The sequence below is a fragment of the Pongo abelii genome, chromosome 2 (assembly GCF_028885655.2).
Source record: "Pongo abelii isolate AG06213 chromosome 2, NHGRI_mPonAbe1-v2.0_pri, whole genome shotgun sequence".
NCBI classification, from domain to species: Eukaryota; Metazoa; Chordata; class Mammalia; order Primates; family Hominidae; genus Pongo; species Pongo abelii.
Genome location: NC_085928.1, coordinates 186,403,743 through 186,419,304, shown reverse-complemented (window position 1 = coordinate 186,419,304; position 15,562 = coordinate 186,403,743). Strand labels below are relative to the sequence as shown.

At 35.5% G+C, this 15,562-nt stretch overlaps 1 long non-coding RNA gene across 6 annotated transcripts in view; it reads right to left on the bottom strand.

The window, feature by feature from the left end:
- Positions 1-15,562, bottom strand: part of LOC134761060 (uncharacterized) — a 207,445-nt gene that overhangs the window by 155,557 nt on the left and 36,326 nt on the right. For all 6 annotated transcript variants that reach the window (XR_010139307.1, XR_010139309.1, XR_010139306.1 and 3 more), the window contains exon 4: positions 10,436-10,516. This is a non-coding gene — a long non-coding RNA (uncharacterized LOC134761060). The remainder of the gene's footprint in view (positions 1-10,435; positions 10,517-15,562) is intronic.

Below are 15,562 nucleotides of genomic sequence, written 5' to 3'. Positions count from 1 at the left end.
ATTATTAGTTCCTGCCAGTACTAGAATAAGAACTAAGGAGACATTGATTAAGTTCTGTAACTATGTAAGCAAATTTAAAACAGAAAAATAATTTCCATTTCATTCCAATCTGGAGTTGTTGGTTTTTTAAAAAAATTACCTCCCAATGTCATTTCTCCCAAAATTATATGTTGTACTTTTTTTCTAAGAGGTTTTAAATGATTGGTTTTTTGTGTTGCAATTTCTTCAGTGTGTTACAAGAGATACAATTTGCTTCATTGGTTAATTTTTATGTGAATTTAAGTAATTAATAAAGAAAATAGTTCTGATAACATTGAAAGGAAATTGCTTTTTCTGTAATTAAAGAGCATGTATATATAACATAATTACTTTTGTCAAACATTTATGGGGCACCTACTATTTGCCAATCACTCTGCTAACACTGACAATACAGGTCAAGGAAATACAAGCAGCTGGCAAGCCCAATGCACAAAAATCCACACAGATAATTTCAGTATGAGAAGCTGGTTTCTATGATAGATTTAGTCATGCAATCTTACGAGAGGAGAGAAAAAAGCCAGGAAAGATGTCTTTGAAGAAATGGCGTCTGAAGTGAGGTGACCATTTCCTCTTAGTTGTTTGTTACAGTTTAATGAAAGTAATTTCCCTGATGAAGGGAAAATAATACAAAAGAGGACTGTAGTGACAGGAACATCAAATAAGAAGAGGCTAGAGAAATATGGCTTATTGTTGGATTGTGTGCCAGGCCTTGGGATGAGCATTTCACTTAATCCCAGTAAAAATCCCATGAATTAAAACTACTATTAAGTTATTTTGTTAATGTCAGATACAAAGGAGGAGTAGGTAAGAATCCAAGCTGGGGTGACAGGAAGAGGCTGAGGCAGAGAGTGCCTTTCTCTAGTGGATAACCTTGGGCTTGATTTCTAAAGGAGGAGATTAAAAAAAAAGGATTTGGCACAAGTTTGGCATAATCAGATTTGTGCTTTCACACTTTCTGACAGATACTTGGAGAATTAGTTGAAATGGGTTTGTGCTGGCAAGGTAGGAACCAATTAAAAAGTAATAGTAATAAGCCAAGCCTACCTTAGGAGAGTGATGGAAGAAATGGAGATGAGGGATACATTTAAAAAATATTTAGAAAGCATTTTATTATATGGCATGATGAAAAACATACAGCTGTGGGAAAATCAAATTTAGTAATCCATTTCATCATTAAAGTAATTATGACTGAGCACGGTGGCTCATGCCTGTAATCCCAGCACTTTGAGGCTGAGGCAGGAAGATCCCTTGAGGCTAGGAGTTCAAGGCTGCAGTGAGCTATGATTTCACCATTGTACTCCAGTCTGGGCAAAGCAAGACCCTGTCTCTAAAATAAATAAGTAGATGAATAATTATGAATCTGTATACCTTGTAACATATAAATTATGACTAAAATCAAATTGTAGTTTCAGTCTATTTTTAGAGCTTGATTGCTCAATTTCTGTGCCATCAAACTTTAATGTAGTTGAGCAGACACAGTTCACGTCACAGACAGTCTCAAGTAGCAGACCTTATATCTTCGTTCCTTCTTCATTATTAAAAGAACTATCATGGGGTAGCAATCCACACAGCTGAAAATATAACATTTTATTCTCCAGCATTTCTTGTGGTTAAAGGTGGCTCTGTGACATCATTTTGTCTAATGAAATGTAAGTAGGAGTCTACTGGAATTTCTGGGAAGATTTTCTTTTAATCATGACAAATACACCACTTTATTTTGCTTCCTGCAATCCAACTGCAATGACCATACATGCAATTGCCATTTGTGATCACATACCAAGAATGGTAAAGTAGGAAGATTGAGGGAGCATGGTTGTTTGAACATCTGCACCAGATCTCAATTGCCAAACTTAGGCCTCTTGTTATTTGAGAAAATAAATCTCGTTCTTGGTTAACCACTGGTTTATGGTTTTTATTATATATAGCTGAATATATCCTGACTATTTGTTGCAATTGTATTACCCTCCCCAAAAGGCAATCTCAAAAGTAGCAGATTTGGGAGGAGACAGTACAATAACTTATCTTCTGTGTTTATCCAGCCAACCCATCCTGACGTTCTCCAAGCAACTGAATATTCCGGGCGAGAGAGTAGTACTGTGTAAACAATATAAACATTTGTTCCTTTCAGTAGGTGAAATATTTCAGTAACTTTTCTCACTGACACATTATAAGAAGAAGATACAAAAAGCTTTTGGTGCACTTTGTGAAATTATGTTTAATGGGAAGAAAAAAACAAAGTAAGGTGGAAGTCTTAAAGAAAAGTTCAAGAAGGGCCTAAGACATACACCAGGCAAGACTGAATTCTACCACCTAGTCAGAATAGTGTCAACAGAAGTGCCAATAGGAAGGGTAGAGAATAAGATCAAGCTAGCTCATTCTTTTCTTGAGCTAGAAAGCATACACTTGAAGACAGTGGTTGAAAAGCAATTATCTTACACAATTTTCTTAAAAGACCTTGAGGCACAGACTTTCCTTGGAGATCATTTTCAATTTCTTACTCCATTTTTTAAGCTGCGTTTTAAAGTAGACCCCAAAGGTAACAGAACAAGAAAACATTACCAATGGCTTACATACAAAGTGGAACACACTTTTTGTTATAGATTAAAATTTGCTGTCTCTCAGTAGTAAAAACATGTGCAAATCTGTTAAAGAAAACATGATCAAGATAGACTTGATTTGAACTAAAACAAATAAAAACAAAGATGTTTAAATAATACAGATAGATGGAGTTTCTCAACAAATGATGAACAATTGGACACCGACATGTAAAAAAAAAGATTCTAGACATAGACTTAATACCTTTCATAAAAATGAATTTAAAATGGATCATAGATCTAAATGTAAAATATAAAATTATAAAACTTCTAGAAGATAACAGAGAATTATATCTCGGGACCACTGGTTTGGTGATGAGTTTTTAGGTATAACACCAGAGGCATGATCCATGAAATAAAATAATGATAAGGTGAACTTTATTACAATTAAAAACTTCTGCTCTGCAAAAGACACTGTGAATAGAATGAATAGATAAGCCACATAGCGGGAAAAATATTTGAGAAACACTTGCCTAATAAAGGATTGTATCTAAAACATACGAAACACTCAAAACTCAATACTAAGAAAGCAAACAATCCAATTAAAACATGGACAAAAACATCTGAACAGACACCTCACCAAAGAATACATACAGATGGCAAATAAGTATATAAAAAGATGTTCAGTATCATATGTCATAAGAGAATTGCAAATTAAAAAAATGAGATACCAATACATACACATTAGAGTTGATAAAATTCATACAACTCACAATACCAAATGCTGATGAGGATGTGAAACATTAGACACTCTCAATCATTTTAAGGAATGTAAAATGACACAGCCACATTGAATGACAATTTGACAGTTTCTTGCAAAGCTAAACGTAGTCTTACCATAGAATGATACAACCATTTCCCTAAGTATTTATCCATTTCATCTGAAAATTCATGCCCACACAAAAATTTTCACATGAATGTTTATAGTAGCTTTATTCATTACTGCCCAGACTGGAAGCAAGCAAGATGTCCTTCAGTAGTCGAACAGAAAAACAAATTGTGTTATACTCATATCATGGAGTATTACTCAGTGTTAGAAAATGAGTTACCAAGCCACAAAATTACAGGAAGGAAATAAAAATGTACACTATTAAGTGAAAGAATGACTTCTGAAAGCCTACGTGCCATATGACTCCAGTGATATGACATTCTGCAAAAGGCAAAACTTTCGATACAGTAAAAACATCTGCAGTTGGCAGGAGTTTACAGGGGCTGGGAGGAAGACAGGTAGAGCACAGATTTGCAGAGTGGTAAAACTATTCTGTATATTATAATGGTAGATACATGACATTATGCATTTGTCAAAACCCATAGAACTGTATAATACAGAGTGAATCTTAATATATGCACTTTACTTGATAATAATGTGTCATTATTGGTTCTTTAATTGTAACGTGTACCATATTAATGCAAGATGTTAATAATAGGGGAAAGGGTGTATGGGCTAGGAGAGTATATGACAATTCCATACCAGCAGCTTATTATCATTTTTTTGTAAACCCAAAACTATTTTTAAAATAAGGAGTCCATTACCTTAGAAATCTTAATTTTAAAAGATTAAAGCAGTAATTTAATGTAAGTAGCACCAGCAATTGTCAACAGGAAAGCACCTAATGTTGATCACCTTGAGGCCACATTCTTTCACTATGCTTACAAATTCTTAGAAAAAACCTTGAGAGTAAAAATGTATTATTCAAATTTTTACAAATAAAGGCACTAAGTCTTAGAATTTCTGCTAGTCACCTAAGGTCATATAGCTAGGAACTCTCAGAGCTTGCCCCAAATCCAATTCCTTTTGATGGTAAATTCCAAAGCTGTCCAAGTACACCACAGTTTGGTAGTTGTAAGTTGTAAGGGTTCTTCAGTGAGCGAAACTTACTTCACATCCCAGCTCTGCCATTTTCCAGCTAGGTAACTCCAGGCAATTTACTGATCTTTGTAAACCTCAATCTTCCTAGTCCCAAAATAACTTAATAGTTCCACTTCATGGGATTATTATTGCAAATAAATAAAGCTACTAACCCAAAGCCTGTAACACATTTAATGGTCACTAAAAAGTTATCTGCTATCATAATTATCAACATCATTACCTATAACATTGGCAGTGGATGAATTAATGAACCTTGAGAGGAAAAATGTATTACTATAAGGAGCTGTCAAGTAGCTGTCATGTGGAAGAGTCCACAGTTACCAAAAGCAGATAATAAATCTTTACAAAAAGAACAGGTACATAGCTAGCCATAGCTGGAGCAAGTCTAGGCTCACCCTACTCTTCATCTTTCTTCTTTCCCTCAGTAACATTATGTAGATGAAGTTAGAGAGAAAAAAATAACTTATGGATCTATAACTTTAAAGGAAAAGTCATAAAAGGACAGCAGCAACCGGCCTGAACCGCATCCCTCCAATGCAGGGGAGAAGGCAGGGACCTAGACAGCCATCCCCAGGCCTGGGCAACCATCCCTGGAACAGGGGCTGCCAGGCCAGACCCCCCCATAGCCAGCATCTCAGCCATCCCCACTATGCTCCCCAAACCCCTTCCCTGCTTGGGGGTAGAGGGGTGAATGTGGAACAAGAAAAGACTTTTTCCTGCTTGACCCTGGTGATAAGCAGGGTGGGAAGGATTCATTAAAATCATGTAAGAATTTTATCTTCTGGGCTTTTAAATCAGAAACCACCAGAGATGACTTCCCATCATGATGCTTCCCCAAATTACAGGTATGACTTGCAGTTTGAAGTTCTTAGAATACTTATGAAATGACTTACATTCCAAATAAGTAGGAAAAGGACTTGAATGAATAAATGAATGAATGATAACTCCCTCACTTTCACATCAATAAGGTTGCTTTTCCTTGTGTGCCCCTAGAAACAACTCACATTTACCCACCTCTCTGGGAGAGTCTGGGTATAAGTGACCTGAGCTTTGGAAGGATCAATGACCCACTGAATTTCTCCATGTCTGTGTGTCTTATATAAGATCCTGTGAAATTGAATGCCTTCCAAAATTTAGTACAAGGAAAGTTTCTCTCATGTGAGGCATTATTGCATTTCCTTTAATCAATTAGAGAGAAGAAGTGACCCATTATTTCTCTTTTTCTTTTGGCTACCAGGAAGGTCAGAGCTAAAGACAATGCTCGTTGCCTTCTGACCCTGGATTTTGGGTAGAATTATTTCTACCCCTTTTGCTTCCTTCTGATCTGTTTTTTTTTTTTTGCTTTTATCTTTTATTTTCTCATGAGTTTATTAAAAGCAATTTCAAATATATTTTGGAAGTATGGGAAGTATAAATTATAAATGAATAAAAATAAAAAGATAACCATCATTATGTATTTTAGAATTCACTTGATTTTTCTACTGAAATAAGGCCTTGGGCATGAGTTAGTAGTTAATATTAATGTGTAGAAATGAAGGCTTGCATTGTTGGTCTCTCTTTGTGTGATCTGTGAACAGCAGCTCTTTATTCAAACTATTTTAAGAGTTGAGCTCATATCATTAATGATTCAGGTACACTAATCAAATCATAAACCCCAAATCCACATTGATTTCAATCTCTATTTAGGACACTAGGGAAAATAATCAGTGTTTGCTGAAGGAATGAGGAAAACTGAAGAGGAAATAAATGTTATTTTAAAAACCCCTTTGAAATATATTACATAGCAAGGAATATTTGACAGCTATTTTAAAGGTAATTGACAGCTTTTCTTTAAAAAATCTCATATTCCTTATTACTGATGACAATTATGCCATAATATATTTAGAACTTTTGGTATAAAATTGTTTTAATTTAATTTAATTGTTTTAAGAATATTACTCAAGTTTATCTTATTGGTGATTAGCAAGAATTAGAAGTACCTTAATTTCTTACAGAGCTCTTATGGAGTATGCCCCAGGTGTTTGTGACCAGATTTCAATGGCACTGCTAATTAATTTAACAAAACTTATAGGAACAGGGGATGACTTAATAATGGTAAAAGTCATAGTCACATTTTTAAAGAACTTACAAGATGTCAGGCACTGTGCAAACAATGTTATATGCATCGTTATATTAAATGCTCACACAAGAATGATTATTATCTCTGTTTTTCAGATGAGTAAAGCCTTAGAAATGCCACTCAGCCCAAAGTGACAGAGTTAACATTTAAATCTACAATTTTAATTATTATGTTCTACTGATTTGGAATTTATCCTAACGTCTTCATTTTCACCACTTCTTAAATGTTATTATTCTTGAAGTTTTGTCTATTTTACCTTTTAAATATTTATTAAATCCATTTTATAATCTTCAATGATATTCATCCTGGTTCAGATTATTTTTATTTTATTCCAGAACTAATGCAAAAAACTTATGCAGGGATTTCTAGCATAGTGGAGTGAGGTGGCCACTGTATAATATTCTCAAAAAGTAGCTATAAAACTGCAGAAACTTTTCAAAAACAACCATTTCAGAGACCTGGAAATTGGCCAATGATTTAAGATAAATGAGAAGCTCTTAGAGAAAATCGACTAACCTTTAAACAAGGAGAGTGGAAATCCAAGGCATTCTTACCTGTGGCTGTATCCATTTAGATAATAAACAGCAAAATGGCAAATGTAAATCTAATGTATCAATAATTATATAAAATGTGAATGGGCTAAGCACCTAACTCAAATGCAGACATTGACAGACTGAAAACAAAAAGAATAAGGTCCAACTACATGGTGTCCACAAGAGTCACACTATAGATGCAAAGACCTAAGTTGAAATTAAAAGAATATGAAAAAACATACCATACAAACAATAATCATAGTTGATCTAGAATTACTATTTTAATGTCAGAAATAATTGACTTTAAGACAAGAAATATTACTAGAAAAAAAGACATTTTATGATAATAAAGGTGTCAATTTTTTAGGAAGATATGGCAACTATACATATATACACATACCTAACAGCAGAACTTCTAAATATAAAAGGCAAAAACTAACAGAGTTAAAGAAGAAATAGAGACCTGAATAGTAATAGTTTGAGATTTTCCAACCCCACTCTCAAAAACTGATACACAAACTAGGCAGAAAATTAGCAAGCATATAGAAGATGAACAATACTATCCACCACCTTGATCTTGCTGACATTTATAGAGCATTAACCAACACACAGATAAATAAATATTCTTTTCAATTGCACATAGTAAATTCTCCAGGTTAGAAAATTTGTTACAAGTCTTACCACAGAAGAAAACCTGGAAATAATACCAATCCAGTAGCAATGTGCACCCCTAAAGTCTCCATTGTACCTTCCAAATACAACTTGTCACTAAAAGGTACAAGGCTACCTACAAGAAATGACTGATTTCAGCTTGGGCAGAAAATGTTCATGATCAGACAAGGAGCATTATGTTTTATCAGAAACCAAGAAATCTATCAAAGACAACTGGAGTAAAACCAAACAGACATAGGAGCCAGTATGATGGGACTCACATTGGCTGGCATCAAGAGAATATGGCATAAGAAAAATAATACTCAAATGAATTAAAACACATTAATTATATAAAAGTTCATGAATTCAAAATTCATGAACACAACAAAAAGTTCACTGGGACTATTGAAGGTTTTTGGAGAACTAATTTATCATTCTGAAAACTAATACCTGTTTGGTACTACAGAGTGCACAGAATTAGTAAGACGTTCTTTACAAAATAATTTCAACTATTAAATGCAGAAAGCACCATATAAAATCACCATCATCACATGGGTTTAGGCACTGATTATTAAAAGCTACTAAAATCGACAGTGGCTCACGCCTATAATCCCAGCAGTTTTGGAGGCTAAGGTGGGTGGATGTCTTGAGAACAGGAGTTTGAGACCAGCTGGGCTACATGGCAAAACCCCCTTTCTACAAAAAATACAAAGATTAGCCAGGTTTGGTGGTGTGCACCTGTAATCCCAGCTACTTGGGAGGCTGAGCCAAGAGAATCACTGGAACCCAGGAGGTGGAGGTTGCAGTGAGTCGAGATTGCACCACTGCACTCCAGCCTGGGCAACAGAGTGAGACTCTTGTTTCAAAAAAATAAAAAAAGCTACTAAAACCTTAAAATAACAGTTTGATGAGAGACTTAAAGGAAGACTGGGCTCACATCAACTGAACCCACTAATTAATTTCAACTTCACAAAGAGATCAATGAGACATTATGTACCTCCTGAAGTGATCTATTAGGAAGGACACAGCACAACCTATGAAGTATTCTGGCTAAAAGAATTGGTCTTAAATCTAATCAAAGTTCTGGAATATATCTACTGGTTTACATGAAATACAGGAAATAGACTCCCATATTAAATGATATCACATGGATATGATCATCCAAGTCATGGGAATTTCTATGGAACAAACGTCCCACTTTCTTCAAAAAATAAATTACATTTTAAAAAATGGATGAGAAGAGAAACTGTTTTCTATTAAAAAAAAAACTCATCAGAATCATAACACCCAAATGACACATGGGGAACTTGCTTAAAGTTAGATTCTAATTTAAAAACTCTAAAAGAATGTTTTTGACATGATCAGGGAAATAAGTATATGATCTGGAGATTAGATGTTGTTAAGGAATTCATGTAAATTTAGCTTGGTCTATAACATTATTTATCAGTGATAATACTGAAGCATGTACAGGTGACATGCTACCATAACTGAGACTTGCTTTAAAAGAAACATGGAAGGTACAAATGAAAATGCTGATAATTGTTGAAGCTACTTAGTTGGTACATGAGAGTAATTATGCTCTTCTCTGTACTGTTGACATGATTAGAAATATTAATAACAAAACATTTAAGAGAGGGGTTTTGTTTTGATAATTAATTTTCTTCAAAGGAAATCAAATTTTTCTTCAAGGGGAAAAAATGTATATATAAATATATATATATATATGTATATATATATATTTATATATACATTCTTTTTTTGAAGTGGAGTTTTGCTCTTGTTGCCAAGGCTGGAGTGCAATGGCACCATCTCAGCTCACTGCAACCTCCACCTCCTGAGTGCAAGCGATTCTCCTGCCTCAGCCTCCCGAGTAGCTGGGATTACAGGTGCACGCCACCACACCAAGCTAATTTTTTGTATTTGTAGTAGAGATGGGGTTTCACCATGTTGGTCAGGCTGGTCTTGAACTCTTGACTGCAGGTGATCTACCTGCCTTGGTCTCCCAAAGTGCTGGGATTACAGGCATGAGCCACTGTGCCAGGCCGGGTGAACAGATTTTAAGCAGGAATTATGCCTCGTAGTCCTAAAAGTTTCTGGTCTTTCAATGCTACCAAGACTGACTATGGCTGTTTGCCACTTAACGAACCAGTAAATTAGGTTAATCGTCATTGTTACTACATCCTAAGCACTTTACATTTAGTACTTTATTTACTATTTAAAACAATCCTGGGAACTAGTGTGGCAGAGATGACTATTTTACAAGATCATTCACGCTCCCCTTTCATAGTGTTGATTTGCATTTGGAAGCTTCAGGGTCTATGTTTTCAGCCACTTTTGGATTTAGGTGTGGTCATATGACTAGTTTTTGACATTAGTCATATGAATTTCTATAAGAGTGATGAGTATCTCTCTGTGCTAAGTGCAATGCTCCATATTTTCTCTTCCTTCCACCTACATTCTCATCTGATGTTGGGATGACATCAGGACAGCCGTGAAGCCATGGAATGTGAAATCATGAGATACAATCAGCTTGAGCCTGAGTCACTGCTGGAATGAAGTTACCTTAAAGATCATACCAACCAGGAATATTTACATAAATTGAAATATATGAAGCAAGAAATCAACTTACCGTGTCAAGCCACTGAAATTTTGGGGTGAGTTGTTACAGCAGACTGCCTATCCTGCTTAATGTGGTCGTGCCTTATCAATCCTATTTTAAAACAAGGAAATCAAGATGGAAAAATGCTGGATAATTTTCATACAGAAAAACAATTGTAAATGAGAGCCAGAAGCTGAACCTTGGTCACCTAATCCTTAAGAATATGCTGTTAACCACCACGCTATGCCGAAATGTCTGTTACTAAGACTTTCTGGCCTATAGCCCAACATCCTTATTACCTTCCTACTTCTTACGTTTTATCTTAAATCCTGGCTTCAAATTCTAGATCGCTTTTCAAAATCCTTAGCTTTGAAACTAAGCCTAAGGCTTTCTCGAATCATATCCTTTTAAACTGACTTAAACAAACAAACAAACAAAATGTCCTGACCTTTCCCCTCAAAATAAGTTGGCCATAAAAATTTCCTACTTCAAGAACTTGAGCTACTGGTCCAAGCAAAAATTATTTTCTCTGGAAAAGCTTGCCCAAGGAAAACACTGCAATCAGTACTTATTCTACAAATACCTTCTTAAACTAGTTATTCTTACATTGTTGAGATCAGTAATTCCCAAAGATTGGTCCGCGGTCAGCAGCATAAGCATCATCTGGGGACTTGTGAGAAAGGCAGATTCTCAGAGCACAACACAGACCTTCTGAATTAGAAACTCTGGGAGTTGAGCCCAACACAATCTCCGCTTTAACAAGCCCTCCAGGTGCTTGTGATACCTGTTAACTTGAAAACCATTAATTTATCTATCCACTTTAAAGCCCGGTTTGTAATGAACACAACCAAATGAAACAAAAAACACTGCTCTGCTTCTCTGTAATCATGTTGTATTTTTACATTGATCTTACAAAACCACTAAATGCCTTTATCCATATATGAACATTGGAGCTTGCCCAATCTGTGAATCTTAGAATAACTATTTCAACTTTCTCCTGCTTTCTTATCTAAACACCTTTTCATTTTCACAGTTTTCTTCCCATCAACCTTCTCCCTCCAGTGCTTTTTATGTTGTTGCTGTTGCTTCTCCCTAAATTCTCTTTGGCTTTGTTCTTTCTTTAGGCATGAAATTCAACCTCCATTTTGCTGTGTTGATTTCACTCTCACTCTCTGCTGTCGCACTCTTACTTTCGTTTACTTCTCCACAAAGGCTTCACATTATAGGGTTACCTGCTTCCTAAGGACACATCTCAGAATATGGACATCATGAAGTCATTACCAGTTTTACCTACTGGCCATCTAGCTCACTGATATTGTTTGTTATATCTTCATAACGCCTACTTTTTTTTTTTTGAAAAAATGGTACCATATATGCGTAGAAGAGAGTACCTAATTCTAATCCTTACTTCAGAGCACACTGTTGTCATTGGTCTATACTAAGTCTCTCTCATTTAATTACACATGTATTTGATTTTCTCCTTATTACTTACCCGATTTTTCTCCCTTTCAAAAGCAACCACATCTGCTGGGTTACCATTGAATTATCATCTTTGTAAAATATGTAATATTTATGTGTATTTATGTTCGTTTTATATAAATGGTATTGTTTAAAAAAAACCCTCTGTAATCCCAGCACTTTGGGAGGCCAAGGTGGGCAGATCACGAGGTCAGGAGTTCAAGACCAGCCCGGCCAAGATGGTGAAACCCCATCTCTACTAAAAATACAAAAATTAGCCAGGTATGGTGGCGGGTACCTATAATCCCAGCTACTTGGGAGGCTGAGGCAGGAAAATTGCTTGAACCCAGGAGGTGGAGGTTGCAGTGAGCCGAGATGGCGTCACTGCACTCCAGCCTGGGCAACAGAGCAAGACTCCCTCTCAAAACAAAACAAAACAAAACAAACAAAAACAAAAAGCAAAAAACAAAACCCTCACCCTGTTTATTTTCACTTCACACTATTTTTCCTTGCTTTGTATGTTGCTGGGTAGAGATCCAGTTTGTGGTTTTTAGATACTGACTAGCACTCCATGGTATACACCAGCGTATTTTACTTACTGTTCCTCCACTCACTGCCAATAGCAGGGCTACTTATCTTACTATGGAAATGTCGTTTGCTTACACAGAAAATAATGGCTCTTGGCAGAGTGCAGCAGGAGGCCCATCATGCTCATGGGCTAAACAAGACCTGGCTCTGTGGTACTTCTTGGTTTCCGCCTGAGACTATGTCACAGCTCCAAACAGGAAAGATTTATTTCTTTCTATTTTTATCTCTGTTTCCCACTAAACATGAGGTACTTCAATGTACTTTTTCCCTCTTTATCCTCAAATGAAGAGTACAGTGGATCATTACTCATTGTACTTATTTTAACAGAGTTCTCCAAATCTGTTTTCTCCTCCCAGTGGTGAATTGGCACTTTTTTTGTTTGTTCAGTTAGATGTTGGCTTTCATTAAAAAAGTAACTCCAACACAATTTCTAACAGTAAATTCTTGGAAAATTAGAGACATTCTTGTGTATTTCCCAGGAAAGAGTTAAGAAATGGAATTTCATCCAAAAATAGATGTTGCACTTCATCAAAATAAAAAAAAACTTTTGTGTATCAAAGGACACTATCAACAGTGAGCAAAGGCAACCTACGGAGTGGGAGAAAATATTTGCAAATCATGTATCTGATTTTAAAAATTGCTAAAAAAAACTCAAACTAAACAAAGAAATAATCAGTGATTTTAAAAATTGCATAAATAAATATATAATTAGACATCAATTCTAGGTTTTCTGACACTAAAGGAATAAATCTTAATTTCAATTATATGGACACCCCAGATGACTTTTTTCAGACATTTTCTTTCTGATTATTGTTCTACCACCCTACCTCAATGAATCTATTGAGTATTAAAACATCTGAGGAAAAATAAAATTTGGGGTTGTATGGCCAAATGGTAGTCATCTTTATACAACAGTAAATTTAGGATGATGGAGAAGCTTTTTCATTTTATCCTTTAGTAGAGTAGTTTCTAGCTACAATATTTAATTATTGCTCTTTTCTCCTCTTTTTTCTTATCTTGCTATATTGGCAAATGTAACTTGGTTAACAGGGATACATGTGCCTGTTGTTTGCCAACTTTTCAAAAGATCACCAAAAAATCAGCTGGTTAAGCAAAGCTAAGCATGAGTTGTACTGTAATGAGAGATGTTTGCCCCCCCAACAGAGTCTTAGTAGTGCCTTAAAGAGGAATGCCTACAAAAAATATTTATTAAGTTATGGGGTCTGATATTTATTAAGTTAGGGTCTTTCTAGGTGGAAAATTGATCAGGAATAAGCAAGTTTTATGGCATAATAATTTAAAGTTGGTAAATACAGTGAGGTTAAATAAACCTCAAATAAAGTGAGTCTTGATAAACCGTTGTTTGATATGCAAACTGTTTGCCAGGTGAACAATACATTGTCTTGAAAGAAGAGCTCTTTGCCAAGATAAGAAAAAGATTTTTTTCAGACAAAATGTGTTATGGGAATTTTCTAAATCAGGTGTATGATTTATTGGTCAACAGGCTTATATTCCTAGGCCAGAATGTCATAGAAAAAATAGTTAAGTCATAGGTGACATTGGCAGCCTCACTTCTCTGTCCTGTTACTCTAAGTGGATGTAGGTGGTCTCAATCCCCTGCTTCGCAGGAACATTCATAAGCTTGAGTTAAAGAAGAGATCTATTAATACCTCATTGGTTAAGGCATTGTGATCACGTACCAACTTTCCAGCAGGTATGATTGCGGTCTCTAAAATAAGCATCACATTTTCCTGTTCTTTTTTTGTTGGGTGACTATTTTTAGAATCATTTAATGGATCACCAGTGGGACAATGGCATTTAAACTTCCAGAAATCACCAACGAGGACTACATACACACGAATACATAATGTTTATTATCAACGTTTGTGGTCACTTTCTAATCCAGAAGCCAAAAGTGTCTACAATAAGTCAAGAGACCAAAATTGGTCCCCAATATGAAGAGTTCACAGAAATAGCTATGTAAGTATATTAATCAATGTTCTCCAAAGAAACAGAACCAATAGGTTGGATACATTATATAAAGAGATTTATTATCAAAAACTGGCTCATGCAATTAGGGAAGCTGACAAGCCCCCAAATCCACAGGGTGTGTCTGCAAGCTGGAGACCCAAGAGAATAGATGATGTAGCTCTAGTCCAAGTTTGAAGGCCTGAGAACTGGGAGAGCTCCTGATGTAGTTCCAGCTAAAGGCTAGCAGACTCAAGATCCAGGAAGAGCCAATGTTTCAGTTTGAGTCTGAAGTCAAAAACAAAAGCTGATGTCCCCAGTTTGAAGGCAGTCAGAAAAGAGGAATTCCCTCTTATGTGGGGGAGGGTCCGCCTTTTTGTTCTATTCCCATCTTCAATTGCTTGAATGAGGCCCACCCACATAAAGAAAGACAATATGCTTTACTCACTCTGCCAGATTTAATAATCTCATCCAAAAATATCTTCACAGAAACACTCAGAATAATGGCTGGCAAATAACTGGGTACCCTGTAGCCTACTTAATTGACATATAAAATCAACCACCACAGGAAATATAAATCAAATTACCTAATTTTATCACATCCTCTCCCTTTTTTTTGGTCAGATATTTTTTCATAACAGTTAAGATACCATAGAAGATTTTAGGGATATAAGTACAGAACTATTCTCAAGATTGCACACATTTCTGTTTGAAAAACTAGTATTATATCTAAAGAGGTTGATTTTGATTTACTTCTCATATAATTTTAGGAAAATTGCAGCAGAGGAATTACATACTTTTTTGACATTGCTTCACTTTTCTGCTATGCTTGGAATTACAGCATAGGGACTGGGTACATAATTTGAAGATCCAGTGCAAAATGAAAATGTGAGGCTCTTTGTTCAAAGATCTGGGGGGAAAAGTGAAGTTAAAGATACTGACATATATAGGTATTTTATTATTTATAGGTATTTTATTACTTATGAAATGTAACAGGAGTAGCAATAACACATGAATGACAGCTCATGTTGATGCTCAACATGAGTGTTAATGCCGGAATGTTGTGTTTCATTTATTTTATTTTATTATTTTATTTTTTGAGACAGAATCTCACTCTCTCATCCAGGCTGGAGTATGGTGGCA